Raw genomic sequence first — 12,929 nt, 5'->3', positions numbered from 1 at the left:
CAAAATCTCTCTTCTGCAAGACTTCTTTCCTCACGGGAATACCTTTTTCTGTAATAATAATTTTACTTACGGTATATAGTATCGACATATTCCGTAGCACTTTACAATTCAGAGGATACATATGTCCTCTACTATTGTATCCTCTGCTATGTTGCTTTCTTGCAGATATATGGTTAGGGATGAGCGAACACGAACTATAATGTTTTGTGTCTGTACCGGACATAGTGTCCTGTACTGAACCACGAACACAAGCTTCTTACTGTACGTGCATTTTACTGTTTGTGTTCAGTAGACTAATAAAGCTTTGTTGAAAGGCTTTAACAACAAGCTTTTCCAGGGTAGGTACTTATGATACCAATTAAGTCAAAGGCGTGCAAATGGAAGCAAGAATAAAAAATAATAATAAATATATACATTTCAATAAAATAATCAATAAGATGTAGCTACCATAAACATAGGACAATAAGAGATGAGTCACGGACAATCGGAAATTGTCAAACGGGATAAAAAAGAGAAAACCGACCAAAAAGTCCAAGAAATATTTTTATTACTGACATAACATTTAAAATCAAAAGATGACAATGGGACAAAAATGTTCAAGTACAGTACCAGATTACAAGAAAAAATATATATAAAATCATATATAAAAAATGTATAAAAAATGGCAAGTACGCGCATCCACTTATGAACTATACCTAAGTTTCACATTTGCGTTAGAATCTGCAGAGTTTAATCCGCAACCGCAAATGAAGGAAAAACTGCATGGAAACGCGTACAAACGCAGCGTCATTTAGACGCATACGGTAACGCATGCGGTTTAAAAAACGCGGCGTTGTCATGCTTTTGCATGCGTTTTCGTTTTTTGTGCGCAAGGTGGAAAATTTTACAGGAGAAAAATCTAGATAACAGACACCGCCAATGGGACTACAGAGGGCGTGTATTATGGGATATCTATATATAGTCCCTAGGACTGCTGAAATCTTAACAGTGTGCTACTGTATCCTGTGTCATGATGGATCTTTGCATGGAGAGCTTTTATTTCAACCTGGATTTAAGCATCAAGCTGTTTCTTGCCTGTGCTTTTGCTTGGGAGCAACAAAGAAATCGAGAAAGACAGAGAAGGACACAGCGTCAGTGTTTTTGGCAACACCCCATTATTGAACTCCGGGAGAGCCGTGGAGCCTATCATACGCTATATGGCAACCTTAATGCCAACCAGGACAAATTCCCGGAATATACCCGGATGTCGCAAGACTCTTTTCGGGATTTGCTTGTTCGTGTCCAAGGAGACAGGACACCCAGCTCCATAGAGCGATTCCTGCAGAGGAACGTCTGCTGGTTACATTAAGGTACGTAATAATTCTAAACAAATGCCTGTCATAATTATTGTCTGCCATGTATTCTTTGTATTTTCCTTTATGTCTTTAGCAGAACACCACCATAAATAGAATTGATTGTAATTTGTTTTTTATTTATTTTATTACAGATTTCTGGCAACCGAAGAGAGCTTATCATGCCTCCACATCCAATACCAGCTTGGAATTTCCACCCTGTCTGGAATAGTTGTGGACACCTGCCGGGCTTTGTGGAACGTTCTCTGGGATGAATGTATACCCATACCCACGGAGGACATGTTTATGGGAATTGCAGAGAAATTCAGGAGTGTGTGTGATTTCCCCAACTGTTTGGGTGCGGTGGATGGAAAGCACATACGCATTATCAAACCCGCCAGAACTGGATCGGAGTACTTCAACTACAAAAAATATTTTTCTGTTGTGCTCATGGCAATAGCTGATGCGGACTGTCGCTTCATCGCCATGGACATTGGAGCTTTTGGCCGTGGCAACGATTCCCAGACTTTCAAGAACTCGGATATGGGCCGACGTGTGTATGGCAAAAATTTTAATTTTTCACGGCCACGACCTCTCCCCAACACTCAAGGCCCACCGATGCCATTTGTTATGGTTGGCGATGAGGCCTTTCAGATGTGTGAAAACCTACTGAAGCCATATTCCAGTCGGGACTTAAACCACACTAAAAAGATCTTTAACTACAGACCATCACAGCCCCCTGACGAAGCCCACACCAAACGTGCGTAGGGGTACACTTGCGGCAGACACTGCAGCTATGGGTAAGAGATACTAACTGTACACACACCTAGATTGGGAGCCATGGGATAATGTATTTAACATTACGTGTTACTATATGTCACTTTGACAAATGTACATGGCTTTCTCTATTACTGTTAGGATAATGTAGATTATACTTGAAGCATTGGCACTTTATCAGGTCTGACTCTTTCTTGCCTTATTGCGCTGTCTGTATGCACGTGGTTTGCTGCACCTGAGTCCTCATTCTAAGAGCTCTTGTCTTGATATGACTTTGTTATATTTCTGTTTCGGTGCCTTATATGTATGATTCAAATAAAAAATTATTGTGATTTTACTTTTTGGTGGATATGTACTCCATTTCTTTTCTGTTTAAAATATTGCTGTGAGTGGTTCTATGGCTAGTGCATGTGGTGGATGGGTTATTTAGGCCTGAGGCCACCCGTATGTATATTAATACTGTCCTGAAGATTTTGTTTGCTATGTTTTCCTGTGGTGCAACGCATGCGTTCACAAACGCAAGCAAACGCATGTGCTTGTGAACGCATATGTTCACATAGACAGCAATGCGTTTTTTTGCCGCATTCCTACCGCTAACAACCGCATACGGTTCTAGGCGGCAAATTGACGCCTCTAAAATTACTACATGTAGCGTTTACCGCGCCAAACTCCAGATGACGAGATGACGCATGCGTCGTCAAACGCGGCAAAACGCAACCGATCGCAGACACATGCGTCCTTAATGTTAAATATAGGAATACACGACACATGCGGATAATTGCGGAAGAAATGCTGCGTACACAACCGCAAATAAGTAACCAGCCTAAAAAATCCAAAAAACAAATGAAGAAAAAAAAATATATAAAATGTGAAAAAGAAAAAATTGTATAATGCGTAATACCATACCAAATTGAAAAAAATATTAAATATATATTAGTGAAAAAATTGACAATACAGATAAAGCAAACTGTGTTAGATATCAATAAGTGCAAGGATAAAGTGCAAGTGCAAAGGCAATAGAATTCGAACAAATGGAGGGACTAAGTTCAGTGAGATAAATTAAAAGTACACAAAAAAGTGTCCAGTAATATACTTACACCAGTGATGCAGTCCCTACCACTGTGGATGGTGTGCCAACCCAACGTGCGTTTCGCTTAAGCCTTCGTCAGGGGGTTGGGTTGGCACGCCATCCACAGTGGTAGGGACTGCATCACTGGTGTAAGTATATTACTATTCAGATTATCATGGCGGCCAATCATTTACATACACCTTCACACCTGCTTGTTTTCCATCCATCTCCATCCTTCTCTGACTCTATGAAGCCAGAGCTGTCAATCAAAGGGGGGTGGAGAATGATGGAATACAAACAGGTGGCAAGGTGAATGTACACAATTGGCTCCGCTGTGAAGCACTAAGCGGCAGGACTTAGTTTTAACAGTCATTCTGTACTGACAGAGTCCCTTTAAGGGTCACCTTGAGAAACACTATTTATCTGCAGATATAGGGTTAATCTGCAAGTAAATGGCTTTTAAAACCAGGTTAATGGAAAAGCATTGGCTGCAGAGAGAAAATGAAGCTTAATTCTCCCTTCCGCCAGTCGCTCCCTGTGATGGTGTCGGTGCAAGGAGGGAGACATTATAGTCACAAAATGAGCGTGCTGTAATAACGTCCTGTCACCTTGACTGTAACATCCAGTGAGCCCAACCTCAGGCTGAGCTTCACTGAATGACTAACATGGCAGCAACGCATGACACCCATCAGCCAGGGCCGGCTTCAGGTTTTTGAGGGCCCCGGGCGAAAGAGTCTCAGTGGGCCCCCCCTTTAACACATACCACGATTCATGATCGCTTATAACACAGCCATGTAGTATATAACACAGCCCACTTAGCATATAACAGCCCACGTAGTATATAACACGGCCCACGTAGTATATAGAACAGCCATGTAGTATATAGCAGAGCCCACGTAGCATATAACAGCACACGTAGTATATAACACGGCCCACGTAGTATGTAGAACAGCCATGTAGAATATAGCACAGCCCACGTAGCATATAACAGCCCATATAGTATATAGCACAGGCATAGTATATAACACAGGCTCTACACACAGCCTTCGTGCACCATCACACAAGCTTTATCCACTATCAGACAGGCTCTTTACATTGCTAGACAGCCTTCTTGCATAACCATACTGGCTTTATCCATTACCGTACAGGCTGCACACACTGCCATACAGCCGTTGTGCATCACCATGCAGGCTTTATCCTTTACTGTACCGGCTCTGCACACTGCCATACAGGCTCTACACATTGCCATAAAGCCATCATGCACGATCATACAGGCTTTATCCACTACCGTACAGGTTCTACACACTGTGGAAATCCTTACACTGCCATATAGGCTCCATGCACTGCAGTAATGGCTTTATACATTGCCATATAAGCTCAGTCCACTATACAGATACCCTGAGTTACCATTTAGGTTCTTTTAACTGATGGACAGACTCCACCCACAAGATCCATGCATTGGCATACTGGCTCCATGCACTGCCATACAGATTGCACTGCCATGCAGGCTTCATGCACTGTAATACAGGCTCCTTGTGTTGCCATGCACAGGCTTCTTGCCTAATGCAGAGGCTCCATTTGTGACAGTTCCAGCTTCATACACATGTACAGAATCGCAGCTTTGCCACACAGACTCTGTACACTGCTGTACAGTCTCTGTGCACTACCATGATTCATAGTTATTTTTTATCTAAGTGGTGAAAAAAAATTCCAAACTTTGCTAAAAAATATTTTAATGCAATGTCACGGCGACCTAAAAAACGTAATTCTGGCGTTTCGAATTTTTTTCTCGCTACACCGTTTAGCGATCAGGTTAATGCTTTTTTTTATTTGATAGATCGGGCGATTCTGAGCGCGGCGATACCAAATATGTGTAGATTTGATTTTTTTTTTTATTGATTTATTTTGATTGGGGCGAAAGGGGGGTGATTTCAACTTTTATATTTTTTTTATTTTTTTCACATTTTTTTTTACTTTTTTTTTTTACTTTTGCCATGCTTCAATAGCATCCATGGGAGGCTAGAAGCAGGCACAACTCGATCGCCTCTGCTACATAGCAGCGATCTGCTGATCGCTGCTATGTAGCAGAAATGGAGGTGTGCTGTGAGCGCCGACCACAGGGTGGCGCTCACAGCCACCGGCGATCAGTAACCATAGAGGTCTCTAGGACCTCTATGGTTACCATCCTGACGCATCGCTGACCCCCGATCATGTGACGGGGGTCGGCGATGACGTCATTTCCGGCCACCCGGCCGGAAGAGGTAGTTAAATGCCGCTGTCTGCGTTTGACAGCGGCATTTAACTAGTTAATAGGTGCGGGCAGATCGCGATTCTGCCCGCGCCTATTATGGGCACATGTCAGCTGTTCAAAACAGCTGACATGTCCCGGCTTTGATGCGGGCTCACCGCGGAGCCCTGCATCAAAGCGGGGCTTCTGACCTCGGACGTACTATCCCGTCCGAGGTCAGAAAGGGGTTAATGAGAAAAAAAATGAACTTTGTTGAATTTACCAAATGGCTGCAATGAAACAAAGATTGAAAAATGTAAAGGGGTCTGAATACTTGCCGTACCCAGTGTACATTGTAAAAGAAACTTCTGGGTCACACAGAGCGCAGTGTAACCGAGAGAATTGGCAGAGCGGTGACGTCGGAGAAGGCGGCAGTAGGTAAGTATATTAATACTCTCACACTGCACACCATACACATATTCATACATTTCATGATACAAATATACATAGGAGTGCTTCTTTAAGTGCTTGCAGTGTGCATTATTGTTTGTCAGGTGAATGAGATCCCCTGAAATCTTCCCATAACATATGAACGTAGCTTTATATTTTTTTTCCATTTAGTACAATAGTTTTTTATAGAAGCATTCAAAGCTGCTTATTCTAGAAATGTAACAAAAAACGAGACCATAATAACAGTGAAACTGCATTAAGAAGCCATTTAATGACATTAGTTTTGCAACATTCTTTCCTACAGTTCAAAAAACTGATACTCCTTTTTTACAAACTTTCTCAGTCCCTTTTTTTTTTAAAAGGATGAAAAGTTTTGGCCTTTATAAGAAGTGTAATAATTAGTGAAATATCAGAATTAATACAGTTGTATATATGCTGTTGATTTCTTTATCCTAATTATCAGTAAAAAGACAGAAGTGTTAATATGAAAGAAATCAGAAAAGTAGTTTAATACTGCCACCTAGAGGAATCCTATTGTTTAGGCAATGAGTATCAGATTTTCGGATGTAAGCGGTCGCGATTATTGAAGGTGTAGACATTTTAATGTTTTTCTATATTTATCTTGTCCATACAACCAAAAAATATGCCAATACCATATTCAGGCACCTGAGTTGGGGTGTGCTTGCTCAACCGTCCATGCCAGGAATGAGATAAACAGGCAAAAAGGTACTTTAGTTTCATACTTTTAAGGTTTAAATACACAAGTCCATCAAGTTTAACCTATCTAACATGTTGACCCAGAGGAAGGCAAAACCCCATGAGGCAGATTCTAATTGCCTCATATCAGTGTAAAATGTCTTCCTGACTCCACAAATGGAAATCAGACTAATTCCCTGAATCAATGTCCCATCTTAAAAATCTAATATTCATGCCCTGCTTATTTAGTGCCGAAGATATTTGAATATTCCACAACAATGGAAAATTGCTGGTAATATGGGCTTTTCTCTTGTGCTTTAAGGGCAACATGGGGAACACTCTTTTAAGTTAAAAACCTGTATATCCTTGAAGGATATTTACTTCATGGAGCAAGTCAGGGTATATGGAGCAGAGTCAGGAGAGCCGGATATACATAGGGCAGATGCCGGTTGTGTTACATAGCCATCACTGCCTCTATCAGCAGCGATCAGCGCTATGCGTTAGATCTCCCTCCTGTGATTGCGTCTTGCCCATAGGTTGCCAAGGCTGAAAAGTGTCTGCTGAAGGCCCCATCTCAGCCATATTGATTATCCTGTGATGTTTAGCCAAGGGTTGGGCTTCATAGGAGACTGTGATTTTATAAAGAGGGAAATCTGGACTACCAGCCAGGGCCCGGCGCTCCAGGGGGTCCATGGGCAGATTGCGCTCATTACAATGTAGTGTGCGCCGCCATTGGACGCGCACATTTCAGCACAGGGAGCTTGAAAAAAGATGAGACATCAGTGGTGAGTTACTGGATGTAAACATGTATTCAGTATAGGGGTATGTTTACACTGAGCCAGCAATGGCACTAAACGACCATCAATTGGTAAACAATTACTGGTCGGCAGTCATTTACTGTGGTCCGTCTGTTCAAACAGGCTATTAAAGAGTTGGTCTGAAATTAAGTTTTATTTCATATCAAAATCTAATCTTTTTTCTAATATACTTTAATTTAAATGTCACTATCCTTCCAACACTACACTATCTAACTACTGTATATACTTGAGTATAAGTCGACCCGAGTATAAGCCGAGGCACCTAATTTTGTCACGAAAAACTGGGAAAACTTATTGACTCGAGTATAAGCCGGGTATGCATTGTTCCCTCATCCCTATCCTGGTATGCATGGTTCCCCATCCCTGTCCCTGTATGCATGGCTCCCCATCCTCGTCCTTGTATGCATGGCTCCCCGTTCCCATCCTTGTATGCATGGCTCCTTATCACCTATCCTTGTATGCATGGTTCCTATAAAAAAAACACATCCAACTTACCTTCCCTGCGCGCCCCCGCTGTATCTCATTCCGGCGCCAGCAGCTTTTCCGGCTGAGCGATCACATGTCCCCACTCATTAATGTAATGAATATTCACCTTTACTGTTCCACCACCCCAACCACTCCATATACAAGACCTCTGCCCTTCCCTAATAACCTCCCTCTCCAACATCACTGAAGGAAAACTTACCTCCTTTCCAAATCACACCTCACCACCTGTGCACTTGACCCCATCCCTTCCCACCTGCTCGCCAACCTCAATAACATGCTCATTCCAGCCCTAACTCATCTCTTCAACCTATCGCTACCTTCTGGTACCTTCCCCTCTGCCTTCAAACATGCCACCATCACACCCATCCTCAAAAAATCTAACCTTGACCCAACTGGTATGCCCAGCTATCGCCCCATATCACTGCTCCCGTTTGCTCCTTAAGCAGCATGTCCATGCTCATCTTTCCTCCCATCTTTCATCTAACTCTCTCCTTGACTACCTCCAATCTGGCTTCCGCCCCACCACTCCACTGAAACTGCCCTGACCAAAATTACTAATGACTTATTCACAGCCAAAGCTAACAGACAGTTCTCCATCCTCCTCCTTCTTGACCTGTCCTCTTCCTTTGACACAGTTAACCACTGCTTACTGCTACAGTTTCTTTCTTCCCTTGGCATCAAAGACCTTGCCCTGTCCTGGATTGCCTCATACCTTTCCGACTCCCACACTACCTCCTCATCCCGCCCTCTCTCTGTTGGAGTCCCTGAAGGTTCTGTCCGGGGGGCCCTACTTTTTTCCCATCTATACCCTTAGCCTAGGACAACTCATAAAGTCCCATGGCTTCCAGTACCACCTGTATGTGGACAACACTCAGATCTACCCCTCTGGCCCAGATGTCACCTCTCTGCTGTCCAAAATCCCAGAGTGTCCATCAGCCATATCCTCCTTCTTCACCTATCGCTTCCTAAAATTCAATGTAGACAAAACCAAACTCATCTTCTTTCCCCCATCTCGCATATCCCTCCTACCTGATATATCTATTATGGCAAACAGCATCACGCTCTCTCCCGCTCCTGAAATCCACTGTCTCGGGGTAACTCTCGACTCTCCCCTTTCTTTCCATCCAAAGGTCACAACTCTTGCCACCTCCAACTCAAAAATATTGCCAGAATCCGTCCCTTTCTCAGCCCACAATCTACTAAAACTCCTGCACATGCCCTCATCACCTTCCACCTCGACTACTGCAACACCCTCATCTGTGGCCTCCCCGCTAACTCTCTTGCACCACTCCAGTCTGTCTTCATCTCTGATGCCCGGCTAATCCACCTCCCTCCTCGCTACTCCCCTGTTTCTCCCTTCTGCAAATCCCTTCACTGGCTCCCAGTTCCACAACGAATCCAGTTCAAACTACTAACACTGATCTACAAAGCTATCCACAGCCTGTCCCCTCCCAATATCTTCCCTCACGTAATCTTCGATCCTCCCAAGACCTCCTACTCTTCCTCAAACAACCGCCTCCAAGATTTCTCCCGAATATCCCCCATCCTCTGGAATTCCACACCTCAACATGTCCGATTATCCACCACCTCGGATCCTTCAGACGGAACCTGAAAACCCATCTCTTCAGGAAAGCCTACAGCCTGCAATAACCATTCTGCCGCCTCACCACCACCCAAGCTGCCGCCTCATCATCACCCGAGCTGCCGCCTTACTACTACCCCAGCTGCCACCTCACCACAAACCAAGCTGCTGCCTCACCACCACCAGAGCTGCCGCCTCTCCACCACCAGAGCTGCTCCAACCCGACCTTCTATCTATTCCCCAATATCCCGTAGAATGTAAGTCCACAAGGACAGGGTCCTTTCCCCTATGTACCAGTCTATCATTGTAAATTTGTTTACTGTAAACGATATCTATAACTCTGTTCGTAACCCCTTTCTCATGTACAGCACCTTGGAATTAATGGTGCTATATAAATAAATAATAATAATATTCACTTGATGCCTATGGGAGTGGAGAGGGGTGAATATTCATTACTAACTATATCCCTTCTTCTGATGAAGCTGCAGCAACCTTTCCCTATGCTAAGATCGGCAGAAGTAAGATGGCGGTCGGCGTGCACGCCCCTTTATAGCCCCTGTGACGCCGCAGAAAGCAAGCCAATCACTGTCATGCCCTTCTCTAAGATGGTGGGGACCGAGTCCTATGTCATCACGCTGCCCACACTCTGTGTCCTCCTTCATTGGCTGAACAATGGCGCTGAAAGCGTCATACAAAACGCAACTTTTGCGCGCAGATCGGCGACCTCATGGCTGATCCCACACTAGGATCGGGTCGGGTTTCTTGAAACCCGATTATGCCGAAAGTCAGCGATTTTTGAATTTGTCCGATCCGTTTCGCTCAACCCTATTCATTACCTTAATGAGCGGGGACCGGAACACTGGCACCCGAAGGAGATGCAGCGAGGGTGTGCAGGGAAGGTAAGTAGGCTGTGTGCTGGAAGCCGCGACTGTGGCTGTAACTGTGTGCGCTATAAGAGAAATTAATATTTACTGCCAGCGCATTGAATATTCATTTCTCTTCAGCAGTGGGCACAGTTAAAGCCGGCTCCTGCCTCTGTGACCCGCATCACCGCCGCTATAAGGGACTTTTTTCTACTACTTCCTCTTTGATGACGCTTCATTTGAGAATTCCAGTCCAAGATTAAATTATGGCATTAAATATAGTTTAGGATGAAAATACAATTTAGTCTCAGCCCACCCCTTTATACAATGCGCGTTGAGCGATCTGTCCCATATTATATAGCATTCCCTGTTATAAATAGCACTGTCCCTTATTGCATAACATTACTTTTTGTTATGTATAGTGCCATTGCATATTAAATAGCGTCCTCTTGTTATACACTGTATAGCGCTGTTTCTTATTACAAATTATCCTCTATTATGTATATTGCTATGCTATAGATATGGGACATTATTACTGTAGGGGTTAATTACTGCTGTGATGTTTTTTATATTTGAGGATATTGTTTTCATTGGGGGTGGGGGCTCCTGTTACTGTGGAGGGTGGCACTATGTCGCTTTTTTCTTCATGTGACGCAGTGTAGAAATTGGGGAAAAAGTGGGGAATGTGATCGGGAAGCGGTGCTGTAGATAACTGTGTTATTTTCTGCAGAGATGATTCCCGGCTGGAAGAAGTGATGACGGGCTGTGCTGGATGAAGAAAATTGAAGATGAAGGACTTTAACTAGAGATGTCACTAGTTAATCAATGTGCCACCTGTACACTGACACTATACACTATATACTATATACAGAGCTCCTGTGTATAATGGCACTTATGGTAATATTAGAATTGTGTTTTTTTATTAATGATCAGTATTGTAGTATTCGGTCACTATGTGGAGGTATTATGTGGTTGGGTCATGGTGTGGCAGTATTTGTTCCTTGTATGTGGTATTATTCGGTCACTATGTGGTGGTAATTTGTGGTCTGGTCATGGGGTGGCAGTATTTGTTCCTTGTATGTGATATTATTCAGTCACTATGTGGTGGTAATATGTGATCTGATCTTGCTGTGGCAGTATTTATTCCTTGTATGTGGTATTATTCAGTCACTATGTGGTGGGAATATGTGATCTGGCCATGGTGTGGCAGTATTTGTTCCTTGTATGTGGTATTATTCAGTTACTATGTGGTGGTAATATGTGATCTTGCCATGGTGTGGCAGTATTTGTTCCTTGTATGTGGTATTATTTGGTCATTATGTGGTGGTAATTTGTGGTCTGGTCATGGGGTGGCAGTATTTGTTCCTTGTATGTGATATTATTCAGTCACTATGTGGCGGTAATATGTGATCTGGTCTTGCTGTGGCAGTATTTGTTCCTTGTATGTGGTATTATTCGGTCACTATGTGGTGGTAATATGTGATCTGGCCATGGTGTGGCAGTATTTGTTCCTTGTATGTGGTATTAATCAGTCACTATGTGGTGGTAATATGTGATCTGGCCATGGTGTGGCAGTATTTGTTACTTGAATGTGGTATTATTTGGTCACTATGTTGTGGTAATATGTGATCTTGTCTTGGTGAGGTAGTATTTGTTTCTTGTATGTGGTATTATTCGGTCACTATGTGGTGGTAACTTGTGGTCTGGTCATGGTGTGGCGGTATTTGTCCCTTGTATGTGGTATTATTTGGTTACTGTGTGGTGGTAATATGTGGTCTAGTCATGGCGTGATGGTATTTGTCCCTTGTATGTGGTAATATTCGGTCACTATGTGGTGGTAATTTGGTAATATGTAGTTTGGCCATGGTGTGACGGTATTTGTCTCTTGCATGTGGTATTATTGGTCATTTTAAAAAATGTATGCAGCAAATTCCCTTGTGTCACATACATAAAAAAATAAATAAGAAAATACCTAAAAAGAGTAATGGATATTTTAAAAAATGTTTATAGTTTAGAGTAGACTAGGGCCCTGCCAATAGAGTTTACCTTGTTGTGGTGGCAGGATTAAAAAAAATCTCTGCCAACACAAAGTATTTGATGGTGTTTGATGGGAACTGTTAATGTGTGATTGGTGAGGCCATGGTGCAGAAGATGAATTTTTCCAAGAGTGGGTAGTGGAACTGTTGAAGGTTTGAGTGTTGGAGCCTGGGCAGAGTTTCAAGGGGGCCTGAAAATGTTGCCATTATAGGGCCCTGAAATTCCTGGTGGCAGCCCTGGTCACATCACAAACCTTTCCATCACTCTCATAGCACTGTCAGCTCTGCTGTACTGCCACTCACCCCCCACTGCTTGAGATTCATTAAAGCTTTTACTCCAGAAAAGTGGTATAAAAGCTTTGAAATGTCGCAAAGTGTTTGTGCAATGCAGAGTTTTCACGCCAATATGAATCATCTCTATGAAAATATGCGGAGCTGGGTGGGACACATGCCCATCAAATTCATCAAAAGTGCCTTCTGTTTTGTACAGAAAAAATGCTACTCCTGTCCCTGGAGGCGCATGCCAATCAGAAGATGCACAAAATTCATTAAGCGGTGTGCACCTCTTAGGGTATGTTCACACGTTCCTGATTT

This window comes from Ranitomeya imitator, chromosome 1 (genome assembly GCF_032444005.1).
Source record: "Ranitomeya imitator isolate aRanImi1 chromosome 1, aRanImi1.pri, whole genome shotgun sequence".
In the NCBI taxonomy this organism is placed as follows: Eukaryota; Metazoa; Chordata; class Amphibia; order Anura; family Dendrobatidae; genus Ranitomeya; species Ranitomeya imitator.
Note: the sequence above shows the minus strand (reverse complement) of the source record.